This window comes from Staurois parvus, unplaced genomic scaffold, assembly GCF_062004578.1.
Source record: "Staurois parvus isolate SC_StPar_1 unplaced genomic scaffold, SC_StPar_1.0 ptg000839l, whole genome shotgun sequence".
In the NCBI taxonomy this organism is placed as follows: Eukaryota; Metazoa; Chordata; class Amphibia; order Anura; family Ranidae; genus Staurois; species Staurois parvus.
The window spans coordinates 207,611-234,829 of record NW_028318635.1 but is presented as its reverse complement, the minus strand read 5'-3'; the positions used below and the strand labels follow the sequence as shown (position 1 = coordinate 234,829).

Here is a 27,219-nt window from a genome sequence, read left to right as displayed (position 1 = left end):
GACCAGCCAAATCTGAGTAATTTGATTAGCAAAATTTTAGTAAATTTGCAGGTGCAGTTGCACTCATTTTCCCTAGAGCTTAGTGAATGTGGTGAAGCTCTGCTGAATTCCATTGTCCAATCATGCACAAGATAAATTGCTGTTTTTTTTGTTTTTTTTTTAATTTTCTTTGCACCTGATTGGGTATTCTTTACAAAGTGAAGCTTCACCACATTCACTAATCTCTGAGGAAAATGAGTGCAACTGCACTTGCAAAGTGTACAGTCTGTTTGCCTTTAATAAATCAACCCCATGTATGAGGAAGTTTTTGAATAGGTATCAGGAGCATTAGTATGTTTTTTTTTTTGTTTACAAACAATTTTATTTTTCAAGAAATAGACTGTAAAGTAGCATTACATCTTCAAACAGTATATAAAACAGAAACAAGGCACAACTGAAATGTGCATGTCAGAAAGTACAATCATGGAAAGTAAAGAAAAAAAGAAGAGAGAAAGAGAGAAACGAATTTAAGTACACGAGCAATATAAATAGGAAGGTATGATGTTTTAATGTATCCCAGAGTAGGGGAGTACTTTATATTATTATTACTAAGTCCTCTGTGACCACAAGCCATTGATGCCTGGAGGCACTGGACATATTTAGCAGCACCTGTATGATTGGTTGCTTTAACCTGTATACTCATTAACTAATTAGCCTAAATAGGTCATTTTACACTTATTTAAGGACATATAAAGCTTTTTATTTGGTAGTCTACCAAATAAATAAATACCCTGCTCACATTTTTATTATATATTAAGTGCTACAGCTTGTTTTAAACAAAGCCATGTGATCACTATGACTGCTATAGCGTTCAAATGATCAGAAATCCCAGTCTCAGTCACTGACAGCACAGCTGCTAGATACAATGCCATCTTGGAATTAGCAGGCGGGTGCTAGTTCTGTCATAAGATGTCTATTAGGCCCCATTCACACCTGAGCCTAGCATTTTTGTGTATTTTTTGCACGTTTTTTCTCGTGTTTGCGAACGTTTGTGCATGATTTGTTCAGGTGTTTTTGGGCTTTTTGAGTTCTGCCATTTTTCTATTAGCCAACAGAGAAAAATTTCATCTTTGACATCAATTGTTGCCATATTTTGCCATGCCAGAAAAACTCTCTTGGTCACCTGACAAATTTGCTAAAGCGCATGAAAACATGTAATTTGTGCGTTTCCATGTATTTCTATGGAAATTAAAATGCACCAAAAAGGTATCTATCTGTCAGAATGAAGCTACAGAACTTTTTTAAGCTTCAGGCGTTCTGCTTCAGGTGATGTGGAGTAGAGATGTGAACCATCTCCATAGAGTAATATTGATTTTTTTTTCTCCCTGAGCATTTTTGGAGCTACAAAATGCTCAGGTGTGAATGGGGCCTCAAGGTATCAGCATGAATCATGGGTTGCCAGCAGCTGAGGAGCCAGCCATGTGTAACTGAAGTGCATCTTAATGCAGTGAGAGACTTGTTTGCCTACCCATTGCTTTTACGTCTTACTATGTACAAATTAATATCCCATACAATCTATTATTTGGCAAAAAAAATGGAACTGTTGGTTTGATAGGCTGATATAATGAGTTTTGCAATATTACTCTAGAGCTATTTGTTCAATATGGGAAAAGTAGCAATGACAAAATGCAATTAATCTACTTTTTCAAGCTTTAAATTGCACTGCTTGGTGTTATAAATTACAAAAGGAGCAGTCTTCATGTTGCTTAGATAATTAGGATGTATTATATTGTATAACTTTGTTAAATGGAAGAACTGTTTTCATAACTTACTGTTGTTCATTGCAATTTAATATCACTATGGGGAAATGCCATACACAACTAATTGACATCAGTTGAAGAAGCTACTTGAAGCTAATGCTGCCATATAGATAAATTCTTCCCATTAGCTCTTGCAAAATGACTCTTAATAATGCTACAATCCCAAAATGGCCATAGATACATTTGGCGCTATAGACTGTGTAAAAGCAAAATGAAGCAATGCCTGAACTGCAATGCAAATTAGATTTGTGGTTGAGTGGAATTGATTCTTTTGAGACTTAATTAATCACGGTGCTTAATCACTATAACCTTTAAACACAGCACTCTTGACCAAAGCTGCAGGGCAAAGGAACATTCACATACTATTTTTTCTCTTGCAGAGAAGTGTAGACTATATCTGTGATTTATAAACTAGTCCAGGGGCTGTATTAGATACAAGGAGCACATGTCTGGTCCCTGTAAATAAATTAAATACACTCATGTAAATATAATTTTCTTCATGTAAAATACATTTACAGTACATTTACAGTACATATTTCCATGGAAAACAAATACACAGTAATCCTCTTAATTTTAGACAGAATTTTTTGTTTTGGTGAATTTATAAAAGATAGATGAAGCTTTTTAGCATGACTGTAGGGAAATCTCCCTAAATATGACAAGTTGTGAGCTATCTGCTCATAATCAGGTGAGTGTCAAAACTTTGGGACCTATTACAATTATTTCCTGATGATGATGATGAATTAGGATGGCTCACAGTGCGATTTTCCAACAAGTTGGAAAACTTCCCTCTGTGATCACAGGCAACTTTGACTGCTGGAAGCAATTGCTAAATGGTGCAATGGAACAATTATTGTAAGCGTCCCTTTACACCTGCAGCATTGCTTGCTGTTATTTTGCCCTGTATGTGTAGCACCCTCCTAGTTAGGTGTTAGAAGTAAGGCAAATTACGTTTCTTGGCTCTGCTGTAGTAGGGGAGCTGTGATTGTGTCTTGCCTAGTCTGGGTTCTGCAGCTGCAGGCTTGCCTGTCTGACCCTGTCTTTCCAGAAATCTATGGAACATAGCCAGCGGAGAAGGTCAAGTCTGAGCTGACTCTGTTTATAGCCTCAGCAAATCCCTGGTCGGAAAAGTGGCCAGCAGGGGGCTAAGAGAGGTATATAAGGGTTGGAGCAGAGAAAAGCAGGGTCCTTCCCCTCTAGAGATAGAACCAGCCTGGAAAAGCTGTTAAACATTCCAGGGCTTAGAGGAGCCTTAAGAAGTTCTGGATGATTATAGCTCACTGAGGAGCCAAAGGGTCACCCCAAAGTCACAGAAACACTTTGGTAACATCTAAAGAGGATGTTTCTGAGATACCTTGTGCCAGAGTCAGATGAATTGGAAGGAGGATTTCAGACTGTCTGGATCACAGTGGGTAGGCCTCAGAGAATTCCTAGGAGAGAGAGACTGTTGCCTGTACAACCCTTCTTGATAGAGGGACTGTTCCAGAAATGCTGCCAGAGCTGCGTCATTAGAGGAAGCCCCCTGTGCTTAGGTTTTGCTACCTTTTGTGCAGAAAACTCTGCTTTACTTCAGCTAAGTGCTTCAAGATAGTGTGCTGATTCAAATTGTACAGTCCTTGATAACCCAAAGCTTTTCCCAATCCCTATCCCAGTTCTACAAAAGTAACACAACAACAAAAAAAGAACACTATCTGCCTGATTACTGTCTGAGGACTGAGAGAGATTTAATGCACCTGGTTGAAAATACACTGTGCCTGGCTGCTTGCAATTCCATGGAACCCTAAGATTCCTTAATAGGTTGTTATTGGTTCCTGGGGCTGTGGCTAATTGACATTCCATTTGATACACACTGCTGTGTCACACCTTTCACAGAACCTACCTTCTGAATTACAGAGGTGCTGAGAAGAGGTGTTTTGGGAGGCAGAGTGGGTACAGTATTCACTGTTGCATGCAGCAAGGTGCCATGGGATATGTAGTCCTTAGAAATTGAAAGTAAACAGCAGAGGAGAAGCTGCAGAGCACGCAGGGAATCCAGTAAGTGGGGGAAGAAATGGCCAGCACTTATTTTTAAAATAAGTTTATGTTGGATTGCCAAATATAACTATTGTTTGATTTTCTATTACAATCCAGGTATACAAATTGTATGCTGTGACCATAGATTTCCTTTAAATGATTGTTTGGCACCCAACTTGGGTTGACATTGTGTCCAAGCACGACAAAGTCAGCAGATTTTTGGGGAATGATGGCACACTGGTTGACTTTAGACAATAGTTCTGTTGGGCCACATAATAAAGAAAAATAAATAAATAAATTTATACATAAATACTATATATGTATATATATATATATATATATATATATATATATATATATATATATATATACAGTTGTGTTCAAAATAATAGCAGTCAGACATCACTAACCTGATCAATCACTGTTTTTGGTAGAAATTATATTTCTACATGGCAAATCATTTACTAGCAGGTGTAGTAGAGTAATAGAAATCCAACAGACCCAACAGTCATGACATGCATGCTGCTGATTCTGTGTAATTGAATTACTAATTGAAAGGGGCATGTTCAAAATAATAGCAGTGTGGAGTTCTATTAGTGAGGTCATTCATTCTTTGAAAAACAGGTGGCAATTATTGCCCTTATTTAAGGAAGGAAGGCAGCAAATGTTGTACATGCTGGTTACTGTGCATTTCTCTCTGAAATTCTGAGGAAAATGGGTCGTTCCAGACATTGTTCAGAAGAACAGCGTGCCTTGATTAAAAAGTTGATTGGAGAGGGGAAAACATATAAAGAAGTGCAGAAAATGATAGGCTGCTCAGCTAAAATGATCGCAAATGCTTTAAAATGGCAACCAAAACCTGAAAGACGTGGAATAAAGCAAAAAACTACCATTCGAATGGATAGAAGAATAGCCAAAATGGCAAGGACTCAGCCAACAATCAGCTTCAGGAAGATCAAAGAAGGTCTAAAGATACCTGTGAGTACTGTTACAATTAGAAGACGCCTATGTGAAGCCAAACTATCTGCAAGAAGCCCCTGCAAAGTCCCACTGTTGAAAAAAAGCCGTGCAAAAGAGGTTACAATTTGCCAAAGAGCACATTGACTGGCCTAAAGAGAAATGGCGCAACATTTTGTGGACTGATGAAAGTAAGATTGTTCTTTTTTGGTCCAGTGGCCGGAGACAGTTAGTCAGACGACTTCCAAACACTGAATTCAAGCCACAGTACACTGTGAAGACAGTGAAGCATGATATGGAGATGTTTCTCATGCAACGGTGTTGGGCCTATTTATCACATATCAGGGATCATGGATCAGTTTGAATACATCAGAATACTTGAAGAGGTCATGCTGCCTTATGCTGAAGAGGAAATGCCCTTGAAATGGGTGTTCCAACAAGACAACGACCCCAAACACACCAGTAAACGTTGAACATCTTGGTTCCAGACCAACAAGATTGATGTTATGGAGTGGCCAGCCCAATCCCCGGGTTTTAATCCAATAGAAAACTTGTGGGGTGACATCAAAAATGCAGTTTTTGAGGCAAAACCAAGAAATAGAGAAGAACTGTGGAATGTAGTCCATACATCCTGGGCTGGAATACCTGTTCACAGGTGCCAGAAGTTGGTTGACTCCATGCAACACAGATGTACAGCAGTTCTCAGAAACAGTGCTTATACAACTAAATATTAATTAAGTGATTCAAAGGAAAGCAAAATCTTCAAACATTTTTCAGTTTATATAGAGAATGTTTGAGTTTGTAAAGAAGAATACAAACACTTCTATTTTTTTGAACAGTCTAATATTCACTTTTCTTCAATTTTTTTTAGAGGAACAACACAAATTTGATCTATTTTTCTTCATGTTTTGATTTGGAATAGAATGTGTAGTGTTCCCAATGCATTTGTGTGTATGGAAATAAAAGCTATTAGAAGGATTTTGAGCTTTATTCACTTTTTTCAACACACTGCTATTATTTTGAACACAACTGTATATACATATACACTATATTGACAAAAGTATTGGGACACCCTTCCATATCATTGGATTCAGGTGATCCAATCACCTCCATGGTCAAAGGTGTATAAAATCAAGCACCTAGGCATGCAGACTGCGTCTACAAACATTTGTGAAAAAATGGGTCGCTCTCAGGAGCTCAGTGAATTCAAGCGTGGAAACGTGATAGGTTGCCACCTGTGCAATAAGTCCATCCGTGAAATGTCCTTGCTACTAAATATTCCACGGTCAGCTGTTAGTGGTATTATAACAAAGTGGAAGCAACTGGGAACAACAGCAACTTAGCCACAAAGTGGTAGGCCACGAAAATTACAGAGCGGGGTCAGTGCATGCTGAAGCACACAGTGCGCAGAACTCACCAACTGTCTGCAGAGCCAATAGCGAAAGCCTCCAAACTTTGTGTGGCCTTCAGATTAGCACAACAACAGTGCGTAGAGAGAATGGAGTTTGGTGGGGAGCAGATTATGGTGTGGAGTTGTTTTTCAGGGGTTGGGCTTGGCCCCTTAGTTCCAGTGAAGGGAACTATTAAGGCGTCAGCAAACCAAGACATTTTGGACAATTTCATGCTCTCAACTTTGTGGGAACAGTTAGGGGATGGCCCTAGGGCCGGTTGTCTATTTTGCGTCCCCTCCAAAAAAAAAAATGTTAAGAACATTTAATAATAAATCAACAAAAAATGAAACTGCTAAATTTCTTTTAATGTGCAAAAATAAGTGCCATAAGATGCCGCCAGCACCAATATTAAAGACAAATCAGTGTCATGGACTACTGTATCTGTGGCTGGCAGTGGCAGGGTGACAATTGCAGTGAGTGGAAGATGATGGATCCACACTCTGACAGATCCCAGGCTGGAATTCCCCCGGCAATTCCAGTGAAGGGAACTAGTAAGGCGTCAGCATACCAAAACATTTTGGACAATTTCATGCTCCTAACTTTGTGGGAACAGTTTGGGGATGGCCCCTTCCTGTTCCAATATGACTGCGCACCACTGCACAAAGCAAGGTCCATAAAGACATGAGCGAGTTTGGGGCCTGCACAGATTCCTGACCTCAACCTAATAGGACATCTTTGGGTTGAATTAGAGTAAAGATTGTGAGCCAGGCCTTTTCGTCTGACATCAGTGCCCGACCTCACAAATTTGCTTCTGGAAGAATGGTCAAACATTCCCATAGACACACTCCTAAACCTTGTGGACAGCCTTCCCAGAAGAGTTGAAGCTATTATAGCTGCAAAGGGTGGGTCAACTGAATATTGAACCCTACGGACTAAGCCTGGGATGTCATTAAAGTTCATGTGCGTGGAAAGGCAGGAGTCCCAATACTTTGGCAATATAGTGTCAAAGACCCAAGGTACATGCATAACAATTTTTTCTATTGTTCAGCAACAGAACAAACCTTCATTTAATCAAAATGTCCAACCTAGCTGATACAACTTTGTTCAGATTACATGTCCACCAAGTCATTACATATCTTGTATAGTACAGTGATGATCAACAGGATTCTACTGATTATGGGTGCAGGTATGAAGAGGCCAGCATCACAAAATTCAGACAGGGTTGTGCCTATGTAATATGGTACAGACAGCAGAAATCCTCTGTCACCAACAGGATTTTTTTCTATGGGTGCAGGCTGTAGAACTGCCTTGTGTGCACAACTGCATTTAGTGGTGGAGTTGTAGTTGAGCACCAGGACAAATTACTACTAGCAACATAAGCAGAGGAAACATACAGAATAGTGGACTAGGATAAAACCAAAAGCAATTGGGTGAAAAATACTAAGTATACTCCATGAAGTAAACCAGGGAATACAAAAAGTACCCCATCTAAACAGCATGGGGCTGTTTTATATGATTCCGCTTTTACTGAGCCCTTTAGGGCTCTTTTACATTTGCAGTTGGGGGGCATCAAAGCCCCATGGTTAAACCCCTCAATGCTCCCCCTTTAGCTGGGAAGGCAGATACCAGGGGTGTACACATACCATGGCTGCAACGGTTTGCTTCTCACTCAGCGGGCACTACTGCCTGCGAAATGCAACCCATTCAAGTGAACGGGGCCATGCTGTAACTACCCCACAACCACACCAAATGCATGAGGTTGTAGTAAGATAGTCTGCTATTGAGGGGGTTAAAATAGACAATAAAGAGACAATACAACATGGATCATTTTCAACAGTGAAGCAAGTGTAAATGAGGCCAAATTATGGTATTTCAGGGACTGTTGTAGGACCAAAGCACATTGTGAAAGACATAAATATTGTTCTCTGTCTACAGCACTGGTCACATGGATGTAGTCTATTAATTTATTTTTAAAAATGTTGTGTGATATTTTGGAAAAAGTTTATCTTTTGGTTAATATTTATTATTCTTTTAAAAATGTGTGCGTGTACAGATTCTTTTGGGGAGCTCTTATGATGTCTTATCACATGTAAATGATAAGATAATATTCCACACCAGTATAAAGGAAAAAGAGGAATGATGCACAAGGTAAACACATGCACCTATGTGCTGAGCCAATCACCAAACACAAGCGCTATCACAGAGTGAGTATCATGCTTCTATATACCAGATATCATGTTTTTTTTTATAGGCACTGGTAGGTTTGATAAAGTAGATGGAAACCCTTACTGAATGTTCTGTATGTAGCAAAATGTTGTGTATTTTAGATTATCTTAGATTGTAAGCTCCAAGGAGCAGGGCCCTTCTAAACCTTTTGTATTGTTGCCCGTTATATATTGTAAAGTGCTGAGCAAACTGTTGGCGCTATATAAATCCCGTATAATAATATAACAATAATAGGCACTGGCAGGTTTGATAAAGTAGATGGAAACCCTTACTGAATGTTCTGTATGTAGCAAAATGTTGGGTATTTTAGATTCTCTTAGATTGTAAGCTCCAAGGAGCAGGGCCCTTCTAACCCTCTTGTATTGTTGCCCGTTATATTGTAAACTGTTGGCGCTATATAAATCCTGTATAATAATATAATAATAATAGGCACTGGCAGGTTTGATAAAGTAGAATGAAACCCTTACTGAATGTTCTGTATGTAGCAAAATGTTGTGTATTTTAGTAAAGAATGGGGGAGGAAGAGGGATAGCTTTTTTTCTCCTTTTTTCTTCTTCAAAGCCTGTCCCTGTCCAACAAACCCCCATGCTCCAAAGTCAAATCACCTACAAATACAATTAAAAAAAAACTTTTGCTAAAATTAAAAATAAAAATTACTTCTCTTGACCTCAATGTTTTTTCCTTTTGCTCCAGAAGCTGAAGAAAAAGACACCTAAGGTGCCTTGGAAAGAATCCTGCTGGAAACAGCTATAACATTGCTGTTGGTAGCATACATTTTAAAAAGGCCCACATGACAGAGCTTCTTCTATTTGCTGCCTCTTCAACTGTTTGCGTACTGCCCTGATGCTAACCAATCTCACCAAATATGTGCCTGAAGTCTATATTTTGAATATTTTGGGATATGGGGATCGGAATGGGCTTGCAGAATGTGGGGTTGTGGTTTTGAAGTGTTTTTGTGCACTCTGACTTGCCATTTTATTTAACTCCTTAAACAATACAATGTGGTACTGTGAAAAATTAGCCCCAAATCAATACTATTAAATTATTTTGCCACTAGCAAATTTTTTATGATGCTAAGGGCTTTAGCTTTTTACAGGTAAGCATTTTATATCTTAAGCCTGTTCTCACTGTTCAAACTTTTACTGCTTGATAGGCCTCATTCGCACTGGCATTTCACTTTTCTAAATGCAGAAGTAAATGGGGATGTATTAACAACATTTATGACCCCCAGATCATTGTTTCCCTGCATTTAGATGCTTCAGCTTTAAAGGATAAGTTCACCTTTTGGAGCAGACCCCCACCCCTGCACCCTTATAGGCCTAAAGCTATAGCAAGTGTCTACAGGAGCCTTAAATTGCAACCATAATCCACTGACCATGGGTGCAATGCTCTGTAGGTTCCTGAGAAAAAAACCTAATAAATTTAATTTTTTTTATCTGCAAAATGTGTGCATTTATTATGTTTTTTTTCAAAAGGTGAACTTATCCTTTAAGCAGAACAGGACAAGTTTAAAAAAGACATAATACAGTCAAGAACCTCTGCGCCCACTATACAGTACATTTGTAATATTTATAATACTGCCTCTGCACAGCAATGTGAACATTTAATAAGCTTGCTGAACCAGCACTGAATAATAAATCAATGTGAATTACAATGGTCAAGGGAAGACTAACCACATTGTCCTGACACCATAAATCAACATCACTGGATGCATTTGTGAGGTCAGGTTGCAAATCTATCAATTGATGTTCGGCTCAGGCTTGTAAATAATGTTCAATGTGTCATAGTCGCTAAACAAAATTAGACTTATGATGTGGAACAATGATTATCACACTTCAAACAGCAATAAAAAACAATAACAGCTCTGTAAATTAGTAGGTTGAGAGTATGGTCAGCTCATATGTATTGCTGATAAAGGTGAGCCAAAAATAGTACTGTAGCAATTCATGCCGCACTACTTTCTTAGACTACAAGAGGGACACCCCAGCTGCATAATTTTGGATAAAGTGGGGAAGGGTTAAAACATCTACCAGATTTTATTTGCTATTTTAATTTTGTCTGTTTCCCAGCTGGGGAGATTCACCTTTGCTGTTTGTCCTGAACTGTTACTTTTAGTAACTTTTGCCACTGTAAACTCTCAGGCCTAGATCCTTAGTGTGTGGTGGACTAAAAAATGACTTGGTGCCAATCTCTTTCAATATCTTTATTGCATTTCAATCAAATTACAAAAGTCAAAATATAAACACACCTACCAAAGGTTCATTTAACAAGCCAAGGTGCAGACAGTGCACCAGAATCAGGTAGAATAACCAGGAACCATACTGTAGAACTGGTGGTTGTAGGCTCTTTTGACAGTTGGTAGTAGTCTCTTTAAAAATAACTTGGGCAGAGATAAATACAAATGTTTTCACTGGCAACCTTCTTCCTAAAATGCCAGTTCCCTAGCTGCTTATTATTTCATTTCAATATTTCTTGAGTCACAAACCTGAACACACATCCTAATCAGGAAAATATGAGTGAACTAATCTATACATTGTTCCAAGCCTGTGCCTCAGAACATACTGAAGTCATCCTGGATCAGCATATGACAGCCATAAAACAGAACTCATATTCAAACCAGGTTAGTAATGTCAAGTTCTGTATTTGCTTATTACAGGCTTTTTTTTAAAGCCTTTGCAGCATTTATTAAACACTTGAAAGGGAAGAGAAGAAAGAAATTGTACAGAGTACCCCAAAATAGTATTGGAGGCTGCAGCTCCAGTTTTCTGTAGTTTAAAAGATGCTCAACATCACCTTCCTTCTTCCAACTCCTACCTCACTAGAGGACACAGCAGTGATGTAGGGGTTCAGATGAAGGTATCGTAGCACAATTTGGAGTTACAGGCATCTAATACACAAAGGGGTGTTGAATGTTGAAAAGTCTGACAGAGTCTGCATGCACTAGAACAGAAGGAACATATGAGACACGGGTCAAAATAAGAATAACACCCCTTCTATTCCTGATAACTTTTGAAATTTTTTTACAAACATGACAGGGTAGTGTTAAGCATCTGCACAATCGCATCCCCAAATTAAACCCCATCATAAGTTGACTGTCTTTATGTGTTCAGTAAACACCACTATATTACCCTGAAACATCTTACTGGACTCCAGTCCATAACTGGCAGGTATCAACTCACTGGGAGACTTGAGGAAAGTCATATTAACAATTAGGCCTAAACAGTAGGGGCAAACACTGTTTTGAAATTTAATGAATCTGAACTTTAAAGTTTATGTTGCAATTTCTGGCATATTTTAGGGCTAATATGCAAATTTCTGTCAAAGAAAGGCATAGGAAGCTAGGCATTGCTATAGGGGGAAGCTGGATACTGCTTTTGGGGGCACGTACCAGTACAAATTACATCAGGTAGAGGCTCATTTCATGCAGCTTCAAGGGCAACATTGAAAAAACACAAATCCTTTCATGGAAATGCTTGAGGTTCCCTAAAGCTGTATACCGTGCAGGGGCGGACTGACAAATCATGGGGCCCCCGGGCAATAGGGGATCATGGGACCCCTGTGTCCTTGCCCAAACTCAAAAAAAGCCTATGAAAAAGGTACCAGGGGCATCTTATGGGGCCCCCTACTGACCCCGGGCCCTTGGGCAGTGACCGTGTTTCCAAATGGTCAGTCCGCCCCTGATACGGTGTTACAGAACAGTTTGATTTTCACAGGCAGTCTTAGCAACAGCGTACACTGGTAGCACATACTGTATTTGGCTCTGGAATTGATTTTTTCTTTTACAAATAATTTGACTTACACACAGCAGCAACAGGCCATTCTTATTGATTTCAGTTTGAACAAAATAGGCTTTTTCAGGTAGTTTTAGCAAGGGTAGTAGGCCCATTTTAAGCAGCAGATAAAAACTGATCAGTAGTTCATTGAGACTGTTGCTGTTTGTATGTATGCAACATTGTCTTGCCACTGGCCAATTTCTATTAGACTTTCATTAAAGGGTAACTTCATTTTTGTGGAAAAAAATAATATAGAATATACAATTACAACACAAGCCATATTGTAATATAATGTTATTAAAAAATGCTTTTCCTTTTACATCTGTAAACTTCAATGCAGTATGGTACCCTATAGGTGTTTTGTAGACATAGAAATGGCATTTTGTGCTTGTGTGATAGGCTCACTGATTTTCACAGAGGTCTGCACAAAGATAAAAATTCAGTATTGGAGAGATACTACCAAAGCTTTAATCTTTAAAGACCCTGCCACTTTCCTCATTAGAATCCTGTAAGTGCAGCAGCTGATCGCTAATGAAAAAGTCATTCTCATTCATTTTGCACATGGACACAGACAAACAGCTATTTCTTTAGAATAATACAAGTCTGAAATCTGCAGTTTGTTACAAACCCTGCAATATGCATAGATTAATGAGAGAAGAATGTGTTTCTCACAAGTCAGGTGCAGTGCTTTGGCTAATCACAGGGCATGATGACATCACAAGGGGGTTGGGGGTGATCCCACCACTTTGTGATATCATCACCCTATTTAAGAACTGTCATCGTGGCATAGCTGTCAGACGGCGGGAGCCAGAGTCAAGGGTGGAGCGTTCGGGGGACATTTTGTTATTTTTGTTTTTCTTGTTCAAACAATTTTATTAACAATAAATCAGAGTGAGACAAGCAAAGAGACATTGCCAATGTACAGTGGACATTGAAATGGCAATAGAACATGAAAAAAACATGAAAAAAAAACAATATGAATGAGGGTCATAGTACAGTTGTCTATGCATTACTAGCGGAAACAGGTAGGTAGTAGTTGACAACAAAAGACATTATTGTTCCAGCCAATCAAAATGATGTCTCCCAAATGTGTTAGAGAAATAGGGGGAAGTTTAAAGGGGGGTCAGACAGGGGTGGGGGGGGTAGGGGAAGTGGAACGGCAACAATGACTCCATGAACATTCGGCAGGTGTACAATAACTCCTACGTATTGTGTACAAAGGGCCAATGACAGTATCTTTACCACATAATACCCAAATCAGGGGAGAAGGAGTGATTCGTCAAAATTAGGCGGGAGAAAGCACTCTACCCAGGGGCTCCATATGCGTAAGAATTTAGGAATCGTGTCGAGAATTGTGGCTTCCACCTTTGCATGTATCATGGCTTGCGTTATTCTGGTTTTGACGGCCGCGACACTTAGGGTGGGAGATTTCCAGGATTTCGCTATAACCTGTTTAGCCGCTGTCGTAACTTGCATGATGAGCTTAAATTGCGAATTGGAGATGCCAGGGGGGCACTGGTTGAGTAGGACGGTGATTGGGTCGGGTTGTAGGGTAGTAGTGCAAAGTGTAGATAACATGGCGAAAATTTCATCCCAAAAGATTCGGGCTATTGGGCAGTCCCACCATATATGGTAATGTGTTCCTGTGTCTATACAGCCTCTAAAACAGTTGGGCGAGTAATTAGGGGTGAATTTTGCGATTCTTGCCGGGACCAAGTACCAGCGGGTTAAGACTTTATAATTCGTTTCCAATGTTCTGTGAGGATGATTTTGTGTTGGCCCAAATATGGTCCCATTCAGACGGATCAAGTTCCTTACCCAAATCCACTTCCCATTTGTGGGTATACAGAGGGGGGGACGTGGTAATCGAGGTAGTAAAGAGTGAATATAAGCAGGAGATAAGCCCACGTCTATGAGGGTCTTTGCAGCACGCTCGTTCAAAAATAGACATGGTGTCTGGTCGATTGATTGTTGTGGTGTAGGGGGCGTAAAAGTGTTGTAACTGCAAGTACCGAAATATCTCAGAGGCTGGGAGGCCATGTGTTTCCCGCAGCGAGGCAAAGGATTTAAACTTATTCCTCTGTAGGAAGTGATGCGTACGGAGTAAATTAGCAGAGGACCAGGCTTTGAATAAAAAGGGTGTCTGCCAGGCCAGGGGAAAAGCTGGGTTTCGCAGGAACGAGAGCATAGGATTATGTGGAGATTGGAGGAGATAACGGGTTTTCAATTTGTCCCACAAGGATAGGAAGTGAGACGTGATGGGGTTGCATATAGTGCGGCGGTCAATTGGTCTCAACCAGAGCAAGTTAGCTGTGGATAAGGGGTCACATTCAATCGATTCAAGCACAACCCATTGAGGGATTTCAAAAGTTGCATGATATTTAGGTAACTGGGCTAAGTGCACTGCTAGATAGTATTTGCTAATATCGGGTAGGCCTAGACCTCCACTGAGCTTAGGGCGATAGAGGGTAGAGCGAGGTATACGAGTATTGCCCCAAACATAGGAAAAAATGCGACGCTGCAGTGTGCGGAGGTAATGAGGGGGGACTGGGACTGGGAGGACTCTAAACAGATATAGAATTTTTGGGAGAATTGACATCTTAATAACTGCTATTCTGCCTAGCCATGCGAGGGGAAGGGAAGACCATTTGGTCAGAAGGGCAGAAAGGTGGCTTAGCATCGGAAGATAATTAGCTGCGTAAAGGTCTGATAGCTTAGGAGTCAGTTTGATTCCCAAGAAAGGGATATGGCACTGTGACCAAGGGAATGGTAAAATCTGCTTCAAGTGCGCCAATTCTAAAGGGGGGAGAGAAATGTTGAGTGCTGTTGATTTATTAGGGTTTATTATTAGGCCCAAGAGCTCGCCAAACTTCTCGAGAAGCCGGAGTAAGGAAGGCGAGGAAGTCAATGGAGATGTGAGAAAGAGCAAGACGTCATCCGCAAACAGACATAATTTATGATGTGTGCCCCCTATTTCGATTCCCTTAACATCCGGATTAGCTCTGATTAAGAGGGCTAAGGGCTCTATAGCCAGGGCAAAGAGCAGGGGGGACAGAGGACAGCCCTGTCTCGTGCCTCTAGAAATCAGGAACTGAGCTGACCTGTGCCCCAGATACCTAATTCTGGCTGAAGGCTCCTGATACAGCGAGAAGATCCAGGTTAAGAAGTGTGAGCCAAAACCCCAACGGTGTAAAATATAGTTGAGATATGGCCATGAGACGGTATCAAATGCTTTCCAGATATCTAGGGAGAGGAAACAGGCAGGAATATTATGAGACCTGGCTAAGTTAGCTAAAAGAGATGCACGCCTGATGTTATCTCCTGCTTGTCTAGTTGGGATAAAGCCCACTTGGTCGTTATGAATTAGAGAACCAATACACAAGTTAAGACGTGAAGAGAGGATTTTTGCTAACAACTTGATATCAATGTTAAGGAGAGAGATTGGCCTATAATTGGACCACTGCGTGTCATCAGAATTCGGCTTTGGGATCATTGAGATGTTCGCTTGCATTGTTTCATGGTTGAAGGTTTGGCCTGATAGTAAAGCGTTAAAAGCGTTAGTACGGATGGGAGTGAGGAGATGAGCAAATTTCCTATAATAGGTAGCCGAGAAGCCATCTGGTCCTGGGCGTTTCCGTAATTTTAGATTTTTAATAGCGTCTAGGGTTTCGGCAGGGGAGATGGGTAGCTCAAGCGTCGCCAACTGGCACTCTGAGAGTTTCGGAAAGGAAATGGAAGTGAGAAGCATATCAGCTTGTGCGGGGTCAAAAGGTGTGGAAGAGGAGTAGAGCTGTGACAAGTGTTTATGGAAGGTCTGTAGAATATGTTCCGGGTTACTGGTAAGGTTGCCAGAGGAGGTACGAATCCGGATAGGTTTAGTGAGTTGGTCGAGCCTACGAAGAGAGAGGGCGAGGAATGTATTGGGTTTATTCGCCCTAGTATAGTATTTATGTCTAGATCTACGAAGTGAGAGTTCAGCTTGATCTGTGAGAAAGAGATCTAGAGCCAATCTAGATCGTTCCAAGGCTTCACGATTGGCCGGTGTAGGAGCCGTCTGAAAGGTTTGATGGGAACGATCATAGGTTTGCTCCAGTAAAAGACGTTGTTGCCTTTTGGTTTTATTTAAGAAAGATGCTTTGCTAATGCAGAACCCTCGTAATACCGGTTTATGCGCTTCCCATAACAGGAGAGGGGATATATTGGGCGACTGGTTAAGAGTGAAATAGTCTTTTAATGCTGCTTCGATTTCTAGACAGTGTGCTGGGTTTGCAAGCAGGTTATCATTAATGATCCAAGAGGATTCAGTGGGGGATGCAGCTAACGAGGCCAAAGCCGTGAATACGGAGCAATGGTCAGACCAGGGGATTGGAATTATTTCAGAGGTCAGAAGCCGAGTGGAAGAGGCGGTGGTAATGAAAATATGGTCTATCCTGGAGAATGACTGGTGGTGATGAGAATAAAAGGTATATCGGCGTTTAGTCGGGTTGAGTTCCCGCCATGTGTCTATCAAAGAATAACGTTGTAGTATGGCTTGGAAGGTTTGTTTAGGGGCAGGGACGGGGGATGGTTGAGGAGATTTGTCGGGAAAGGGATATATTACACTGTTAGAGTCTCCGCTAACAATTAAAGTTCCGCGCTTATGGTGGTCTATAACCGATAGTAGGTGGGAGAGGAATGGTAAGGGGTCTTGGTTTGGGGCATAGTATGCCACAATGGTGACATCCACATCTAGGAGTTGCCCTACTAACAGGAGGTAACGACCCTCTGGGTCCTTGATTTCGGTGGATAGCGTGAAAGGTGTTGTGCGGTGGAAAGCAATCAATACCCCCCTGCGTTTGGTGGTGGCAGAGGCTGTATAGACCTGAGGGTATCGAGGACCAAAAAACTTAGGAGTGGAGTTGGGAGTGAAGTGTGTTTCCTGTAAACAGACCACGTGAGCTTTAAGTGTTGCAAAGGTTCGAAAAGCCTTATTCCGTTTCTGTGGAATATTGAGACCCTGTACATTCAGGGTAAGGATATTCAACGAGCCCATGGATAAAGTGCATAGTGGTTTGAATAGCAGGGCCCTCTCACTCGGGATGTAGCCTGACAATTACTGTTGGGGATGAGAACATTACGGAGTGTGTTGCGCAAAGTCATGGAGTCATGTTGAAAGGAAGGAGGGGGGGTACGGTATGAGACAGGTAACAGGAAAGATGGGGTGTAGTAGGCCATTAGTGGCCAAAAAGGTGGGTTCCCAAGGACACCCTGAGCAGGGTGGGCCAGGGAACAGTAGTAGCCCAAGTGTTAATAAATAACCAATAACACAGGGGCTAGGGTGGAGTGTGCAGGTACGCGGACCGCGAGGATGACAGCAATGTAATTAACAAACTGTGGCAAGGTCCCGGTAAAAAACAAAAACACAGGTACATAGAAAGAACATTCAACATTCAAGAAAATCAAGGATCCTAGACTCAGACGGCATTAGTAGTGCAGGTGAGACAACATTGGCGTAGGGGTGTAGCTTCCCATGTCGCCAGAGTCCAGGACCCCAAATATAAGCAACAATGTAGCACCGAAGGGGGCTGAAGAACAATCCCCGGGTAGTGGGGCAACCAAAATTCAACAGGTAGAGGGAGAAGTGATAACAACGGTATTAACCGCCCTGATAACCAAACGAGTACACCGTATGGTGTGTGTGGCATAAAAAAGGGGGGGAAAAGAGAAGAATAAATGTAGGACCGCGTTCAGTCCATGGTATCTTGTGAGGTTAGTCCTGGAGACGAAAAATGCCCTCTCTTGTGGAAATTGGATTGACCTTCAGTTGCACGTGCGGGGAGGGACTTCCGTGGCGAGCGAGATGTGGACCTCCGCTTGGCGCTTTTTGAAGGCGTCGCTGGGGGATGTAGTTGCAGGACCCGTAAGGTGTCTAAAAGATCCTCTGGAGTTTTGCATGTGAAATCTTGGGACTGGTATCGGAATCTCACTGCGAAAGGGAAGCTCCACCTATATTGTATAGCGTGTTGTTGAAGCACCTGTAGATGGGGTTTCATAGCCCTGCGCTTGGAGATTGTTGTGGGGCATAGATCTTGGAATAATTGGTAGGAATGACCTTGGAATTGTAGAGATTCCGCGCTACGGGCAGCTTGTAGGAGTTGCTCCTTAGTACGGAAAAAGTGGAGCCTGGCAATAATATCGCGTGGTGGACCATCTGCGCGTCGTGGCGCTAACGCCCTGTGGACTCTGTCCAATTCCAACCTGTCGATTGGGATAGCCGGGGCAAGCTCTTGGAACAGAGCTGTTATCATGGATTGGACATCGACTATCGTTTCTGGAAGGCCACGGATACGTAAGTTTGAGCGCCGCGCTCGGTTTTCAAAGTCCTCCAGTCGTGTTAATAGTGTTGCGTTTTCGTCACGCAGAAGCTCCAGGTCATCCGCATGTGTCTGAAGCGAGGCGTCAAGACCATCTACCCTCTGTTCTAGGTCCGCTGTGCGTTGTCCTAGCTCACGGATTTCCCTAGATAGCGTGGCAGTGATGCGGTCTGAGGTTTGTTTCAGAGCTTTGTGTAGCATTTTTTCAAAGCGTGATAAGAGGTCAGGAGGTGTAAGATCAGGCGTCAGGGCTTGTGTAGGGGCGTCGGTTTCAGTATCAGACTCACCCTCAGACGTGCAGGGATGGCTGGGCTGCGGGACCTGCAGAGCTGTAAATGCCCCTTCTGCATGCTTGCTTCCACGTGCTGGGGTGGTGGCCATTTTGGTGGAGGCCTTTGCCAGGGCCTCTTTGATTGTTTTAGTTGATGGGGGTACCTGGTGCCGGGATGCCCCTTTAACCACTTTGCTGCTTGTTAGGACGGGGGGGGCTGTTATAGTGAATTCAGCCCCCCCAGCTCTCTCCCTCTTCAGCCTGTGTGCAGTAGTGAGCTGTGTGCTGAGGTGAGCTGTGTGCAGCAGTGGGGATCGAGTCCTCAGTCAGAGTACTCTGACTTGGAGCGGAGGATCCGCCGCAGACCCGGGTGGATCAGACTCCGGGATGGTTGCCCAGGGGATCGGATCCCCCCAGAGTGTTTCGCGGGCCGGGACCCGCCGGTTCTGGGTGCCGTCACCCGACGGGTAAGCGGAGCCTCATCGGGACATGTCCGTCCCGCCGGCCGCGCATGCGCACTCTGTTATTTTTGTTTTTAATAAAGGACTTGTCAAAGACTGTATTTTTTTACACTACACTTTTTTTTGTGAATGGGTAGCGGTACCATGTACCACATACTCATTCACATGGGGGTGGTGGGATCTGGGGGCCCCCTTGTTGTAGGGGGCTTCCAGATTCTGATAAGCCCCCTGCGTGTAGACTCCCACAACCATCGGCCAGGGAAGAGACCCTTGTCTCCATCAACATGGGGACAACGTGCTTTGGGGGGGAGCCCCCCTGCCCAAATGCACCCCCCATGTTGAGGGTATGTGGCCTGGTATGGTTCCGGGGGGGCGCTCGCTCATCTCCCCTTTACTGACCTGCCGGGCTACAAGCTCGGATGAGGGTCTGGTATGGTTTTGGGAGGGCCCCTATGCCATTTTTTTTTTTAATTTTGGCATGGGGGTTTCCCTCAAAATTCATACCAGACCCAAAGGACTTGGTATGGATGGGAGGGGGGACCCCATGCCATTTTTTTTTTCATTTAAATTGTGTGGCAATGCTGACAATGCTTTTGACATTCAGCTGTCAGCAAGGAACCCCGCTGACAGCTGAAACATGAATGAATGTTTCACTACTAAAATACTGCATGACATAGTAATATATGTAACTCATGCAGTATTTTAGTAACTGAGTGGTATCTTACCGTATACTTTGAAGATGTAAGATACTGCTCAGTATATTGGCCCTGTTCGAAGTTTGAGGTCAAACGTTCGGAAGGTTTGAATGTTTAACCACGAACCGAACACGGGAGTGCTCAGCCCATCACTAATTGCATGTAGTGAAATTTCAAACTTTTTAGGAGAGACAAGTATTTCCAAAAACCATACCTACTATAATTCTTTAGTTAGGTGCTAGTAGGTTTAGGCAAATTTAGTTTTAGCTCCTCTAGAGCCAGTGGAGAAGATTGCTTTTGACTGCTACTTTCTTTTGGTGGTATTTAATCACCACTGGGTGTTTTATTTTTGGCTAAAAAACAAAAAAAGACCGTAAATTTAAAAAAGATTCTTAGTTTCTATTATACAATTCTGCAGGTAATTTTTCTCCTTCATTGATGTGCAATGATGAGGCTGCACTGATGGGCACTGATAGCAGCACTCATGGGCACTGATAGGCGGCAATTATGGGTACTAATAAGCTGCACTGATGGGCACTAATAGGGAGCACTGAAAGGCACTGATAGGTGGCATTGGTAGGTGGCACTGACTGGCAGTACAAATTGGCACTGACTGGCAGCACTGCTGGGCACAGATTGGCAGCACTGACGGGCACTGATTGGCAGCTGTGTTGGGCACTGATTGACAGCACTGATGGACCCTGGTTGGCATTGATAGGAAGCATTGATGGGCACTGTTGGGGCTGCACTGATAGACAGGGCACTGATAATCAGTGCCCTGATATCATTGTAGATGTCTCCTTTCACATTAGCATTACTTTCCTCATGCTGTGATGGGGGGGTGCAAGGGGGTGTGGTTCTTGGAGGACGTCATATGACTCCCTCCCAGAACTGGACGACCGTGCTGTAGCCGTCATACGGCTATAGCACGGTCAGCAAGTGATCAAAAGAAATAGATATAGAAGCTGCCATTTCTGATCTCATTCCTAACTATTTCTGAAAATTCTAGTTTCCTGTATGTTAAACTGATCCACTGGTTCAGCCATCAATCTAGATCAAGCATACAGTATACATTATAAAAACTGCATATTCTTTATGGTTTGTCCTACTTGTCAGTAAATCTGAATATTTTAAAACCAGACAGTCAGCATAGTAGCCATCTGAGGTTTTCAAAAAGAGATCAGCCATGACAGCACAGCCTAAGTATTTCTTTAATGACAGGTTTTCTTTACCAATTAAGGCAGACCATACAATTCTAATATACCTGACTTTATAACTTTCCTAAGCAAAAAAAAATTGTCTTTAACTGTGCTATTCCATCACTGCATTAACTCTATGACAAGTTTACTTTAACAGTAGCCACACTGATGACAGAGAAGGTTAATCACTGGTGCCCTATAAAAGGTTAAGACATAGTAAACAAATGAGCTGGAAATGTAACCTCTAAGTCATTTGACCTTTATCTATAATGTGGAACATAGTATAACATACCACATGCAAAGAGTGAGGGCAAAGGTTGTACAAGCTAACATTCCAATTACTGAACCATGGGCTAGATATATTTAAAACCCATAAATCAATACTATATAAACAGATCATATAAATGAAATATGTATTTGGAGGCACATATTTTACTTTTGAAAACCGTTTGTGTCTTCAGTGTTTTTATTTCTGTTATTTGACCTGCTTCTATTTAATAGCCCACTGGCAGTAATGACTATATGTTGGAGCGATGTTAAGCTGAAGTGTAGTTCAGATTGCCTTGTTAACAGGATTTATTAGATGTTGACCTTCCCTCTCAGCATAACAGAGCAGAGCAGTCACATTCTCATTAGCATTTATCTAAAGATAGCTTACTGCCTGTTCTGCACTAAATTAGTTCCGTCAGCCATAAAATGCCTTTGCAACATCTCTTCCTATGGGAAAAAAACTCAAGATGTTAAGTATTTTCTTAACTGTGCAGAATAGACCAAATACTGGTATTTATGCAGACCTATAAGAAAAAAAACATATAAAAATTAGAAAATATTAAAGTTCAAGAACCTTTATTATTATTATTATTATTATACAGTATTTATAAAGCGCCAATAGTTCGCTCAGCGCTGTACATTACAGAGGGGGACAGAACATGTGACAGAACAATACCAATACAATGCAAAACATGAGGGGATTGAGGGCCCTGCTCTTTCGAGCTTACAATCTTACAATTAATTTCACCATGCATTCCATGATCCCCATTACATATAAAAACATTGCTTTTGAATAAGAAGCTGCTTTAGAATTTAATATCTGTAGGTCATGTGCAGACTCTCTCCCAAGCCTGTGCACCTAAAGGATCAGGCTGACACAGTCCCCCCCTGTTCTGCATAGATTACAGGATAGGCTAGATGTGTGGCATATACCCCTTAGCTTCATGGGAACAAGTGCTCTGGCTTATTCAAAACCCACGCATGTGCAGTGTATCTCTTTCCACTGTTGTACAAAGCTGAGCTGAGCTGCTGCTGCAACAAAGGGAGACAGAGACACACTGCACAAGCACAGGTTTTCTTATGAGGGGGGGAGTCCCAAATGTAGGTGAATGAGTAAGGGATACAGAGTACCCCTGGATATCAATTTACAAAGAAGTTAGAAAGTAAATGAATACATACATTCCTTTGAAAAAGTCCTGTATTAAGAAAAAAACAAAAAACAAATTGGGCCCATGGTGTAAATCTATTGTCAATCAATTATCTAGTGATGCAGATCCCTATCAAGCATAGTGACTGACACCCACTGGCCCAACAACATGTCCACTGCTCATGATGATGTTCTCTCGACAGACTCACTACAGATGACAGCTCCTGGCTCTGCAGCTGAATGTAAGCTTGTTGACATCATTAACCAAATATGATCAGGACTCTATTTGGTCAGTGGCATCACCTAGAATACCTACTGGCTTTTATATAATTTGTGACCAAATTATGCTATGCTACCAATAGATATTAAAATCACTTCTGTGACATATCTAATTTAATAAACTTATTAAATTAAACAGAACCAAGAGTGGTGATCATGTCCAAAATACAATATATGTACCCCTTAATAATGAGCTTGAATTCAGTTTAATCTGGGTAGGCATGTTGAAGTGTATGTATAGCAGGAAAGGGTTTAAACTCATGTCAGTTTATGTTTTGTTGTCTGTGTCCTGTTGGGAACAGGGGCAGACTGACAACTCATGGGGGCCCCGGGCAATAGGGGATCATGGGGCCCCCGGGCAATAGGGGATCATGGGGCCCCTATGTCCTTGCCCACACTAAAAAAAAGCCTATAAAAGGTACCAGGGGCATTTCATGGGGCCCCCTACTGACCCCGGCCCCTCGGGCGGTGCCCGAGTGCTCGAATGGTCAGTCCGCCCTTGGTTGGGAACATGTCCCTTTACAACTTGTCATGGGATGCAACCCGGAAGTGAAAAGAAATCTCTACAATTATTATTATTATTATTATTATACAGGATTTATATAGCGCCAACAGTTTGCTCAGCGCTTTACAATATAATGGGTAACAATACAGTTCAATACAAGAGGGATAGGAGGGCCCTGCCCGTTGGAGCTTACAATCTGCCCCTTAGCCAGTGTGTCACTGGAACAGGTGTCCCCATTGCAGGGGCATTGCGAGGATTGCATAGGCTCTGAGGTATCCTGGAGCACACAAAGGTGGTAAAGGTTTTGGTGCAAAGAATAGGTCACAACTTTCAATGAAAGAGGCTTGAATGGGATAGTTAACCACTTGCCTACCGGGCACTTAAACCCCCTTTGTGCCCAGGCCAATTTTCAGCTTTCAGCGCTGTCGCACTTTGAATGACAATTGCTCAGTCATGAAACATTGTACCCATATGACATTGTTATCATTTTTTTTCACACAAATAGAGCTTTCTTATGGTGGTATTTAATCGCCGCTGTGTGTTTTATGTTTTGCACTATAAACACAAAAAGGGCAAAAAAAAAAAAGTTTTTCTTTGTTTCTTTTATAAAATTGTGCAAACAGGTAATTTTTCTCCTTCACTGATGAGGCTGCACTGATAGGCAGCACTGATGGGCACTGATGAGGTGGCATGGATAGGCAGCACTAATGGGCACTGATAGGAGGCACTGATAGGTGGTATTGATAGGCGGCACTGATGAGCTGGCACTGATGATGCTGCACTGATAGGTGCCACTGCTGGGCAGCACTGATGGGTGGCACTGCTGGGCAGCAGGTGGGTGGTACTGATGTGCACAAGTGGGTGGCACTGCTAGGCACAGGTGGGTGGCACTGCAGGGCACAGGTGGGTGGCACTGATGGGCACAGGTGGGTGGCACTTCAGGACACAGGTGGGTGGCACATATGGGTACAGGTGGGCGACACTGCTGAGTACAAGTGGGTGGCACTGCTGGGCACAGGTGGGTGGCACAGGTGGGCGGCACTGTTGGGCACTGATCATCAGGGCACTGATCATTAGTGCCCTGATGATCAGTGCCGATCCCTTCACTGACAATTGTCAGTTCTCGGCAGTACTTTCCTCACGCTGTGATAGCGTGAGGAAAGTGCAGCCAATAGCCGGCAACTGCATTTACCAGTGATCTGTCATTGGACACAGCTGATCATGTGGTAAAAGGCTGTCATGATTAGCCGTTTATTGTAACCCATGATCAGCTGTGTCCGTAGGACACAGTGATCACCGGCGGCGCCAGGCGCGCGCCGCTGGGGGTGCGCAGGAGGGCGTGTTTTGGATTGACATCCATGGACATCGTCCCAGAACCAGGCAGCCATGCTGTAGCCACCCTTCAGCTATTACATGGTAGGGAACTGGTTAAATCAAATGGCAGCCTAATTGGAGTATGTAACATACAGCCCTGTGTACAGTGCAGAGGTCAAGAGCATGTAACTTTCTAAGTGCTGGAGTCAGAAATATGTAACATACTGAGTTCAATAGACACAAGTATGTAATATACTGATTGAAGGGGTCAGTAGTATGTTATTTACACAGTGAAGGGTCAGGTGTATGCAACATACTAAGTTCAGGGCTCAGTCATATGTAGCATACGGAGTTCAGGGATCAGGAGTATATAAAGTACTGAGGGCAGGGGTCAGAAGTATGTCAAGTGTTAAATGCATGTTTCCCATATATGTAACCTCTGAGGTTTAGCAATGTATTATGCACAGAGTGGAGGGATCAGGAGTGTATTGTATATAGAGTACAGGCGTCTATACTATGTACAGAGTACTGGGGACAAACATGTCTTATATACAGAGTGCAGGGATCAATAGTAAATCATTTACAGCATCCAGGGTCAGTGTTCCATCCCAGTGTGCGAGGCCTGTAGATTGATCAGGAGTATATAATATACAGCCTAGCATATAGAATTCAGGGGCCAGGACTATGTAATGTACAGAGTGCCAGTCTCGGATGTGTGTAATGTACAGCATGCGGGGGTCAGACATATACACAGCTTAACAAACACTAAGAAACACACACATACATTAGCCAACACGTTTCTTATTTTCTGTAAATTCCTCTAATGGCATGGCTGCCAGAAGGTTCATCCAGCAATTACAGCTCACCTTGTCCAGCTTCTGCCCATTGGGTAGTGAGGGTGGCAGTCCTGAGAAGGAGTGGCATGATGGTCTGTGCAGTGAATACCATGTCCAGCAGCCGTAGCAAAGCTGCATTACAATGGTATCGGGACTTGTGGAACCAGGAAAAAGATTGGGATGCACGCGCTTCAGGTGCCCATTAATTCATACAGCGATGAGCAAACTTTTTGGCGCTATATAAACATTGTATAATAATAATAATAATAATAATAAATTCATTGTAATGCCCATACCCCATTGGAAGATTTTCCCTCATTTCTAACTCTAAAGTTTTGGATTTCTCCTCACTCTCGGTCTAGATGAAAATTGTCAAAAGTAGAAATACTGTGATGTATTCCCCAACATGGAACATACAGCAATAAAATCATTTGTGAAGTGTCTAAACCTTCTTTACGCCATTGAAAACAAAAAGGTTAGCCTTTACATACGCTTAGTGCCACACATGTGGCACTGACACCCACTTGCGGTCTGCAGTGGGTGTCAGTGTTAAAAAAATGACACCCCGAACACAGGTCACAAATGCAGTGTGTTTGCCTGCACCAGATCACACAGTACAGTAGTATGCAATCCAGTTGCTGTGCATTTTCTCAAGTACTGTATGCACTATTTTTTCTATGGTCTGATGTGATTTCAGCCAATTCAAAAAATCGGCTGAAATCGCTCTGCACCTACATTGCATGTGGATTGCACAGGAGTGCACAAAGAGTTCCTGTGTGATTCATGGTGTGAACCAGCCCTTAAAGCAAATAATTGCATAGCAAAAGAATACTGTACATATAATTATCATTTATCTTTAGATAATTAAAGGTTTTTATATTATCATTATTAATAATAGGAATAATAAAGCTGCATGTAAATATGTCCATTATGTTTGTAACGCTAATGGACTTATTTACAAGCAGCTTTGTTGCATATGCTTCAACTGCTGCACAGTAACCTATATAAGAAATGAGGAACAAGAACCTTCACAGAAATCCCTCATTTCCTCAGCACAGCCTCATTTGACAGCTGCCTGTTCTGTAAGAGTTACAAAGTTTTCCTACCAACTATACTAAACTCTGGTTACCCATTTAATGATCACATTCTTGTTGTAAATGATACTATATTAAATACTGGTGTGAAAAACACACCCAAATGTGTACTTTTTTTTATAATTTATTGCAAAAAAGGTTTTTGTTTTTTTTATACGTAACATAAGTAAATACACAACTATGTGAGTCAGTTCTGGTGCTGAAGACTGAGATAACTGAAATACAAGGCGCTTGTGCCATCTGCAGGTCAATGCTTGTATCTAAGCTTTTCATGAAATCCCTTCTTGGATATTCAGAAATGTATGCAGCCAAGCACCAAGCCAGTCATACAACTGTTGTTATTACAGCATATCTTTAATTTGCATTAGAAGTAAAAAAAAATCTGAAATGGTTAGTCCATCCAAAATGAATTCTTCTGATTTTAGTAGATTCTCAAGAGTTAAATGATCTAACAATGTTTTATGTATCTCAGGGATTTTGATGGTGAAATCTTTATGTTTACATTTTATCATGCACATCTGCATAATTATGAGTGAGCCCTGTTCTGTTTGTTCAACTTTTAATTAGGTTTATATAATAATTATAATAATAATAATATTAATAATAATATTGTAACAGGACAAGTGCAGTAGGTGT

At 41.9% G+C, this 27,219-nt stretch overlaps 1 protein-coding gene across 1 annotated transcript in view; it reads left to right on the top strand.

Moving 5' to 3' along the window:
• The window catches only part of LOC149443669 (autism susceptibility gene 2 protein homolog), a 782,555-nt gene that overhangs the window by 572,901 nt on the left and 182,435 nt on the right, over positions 1–27,219 (top strand). The gene's annotated exons all lie outside the window — the stretch shown is intronic.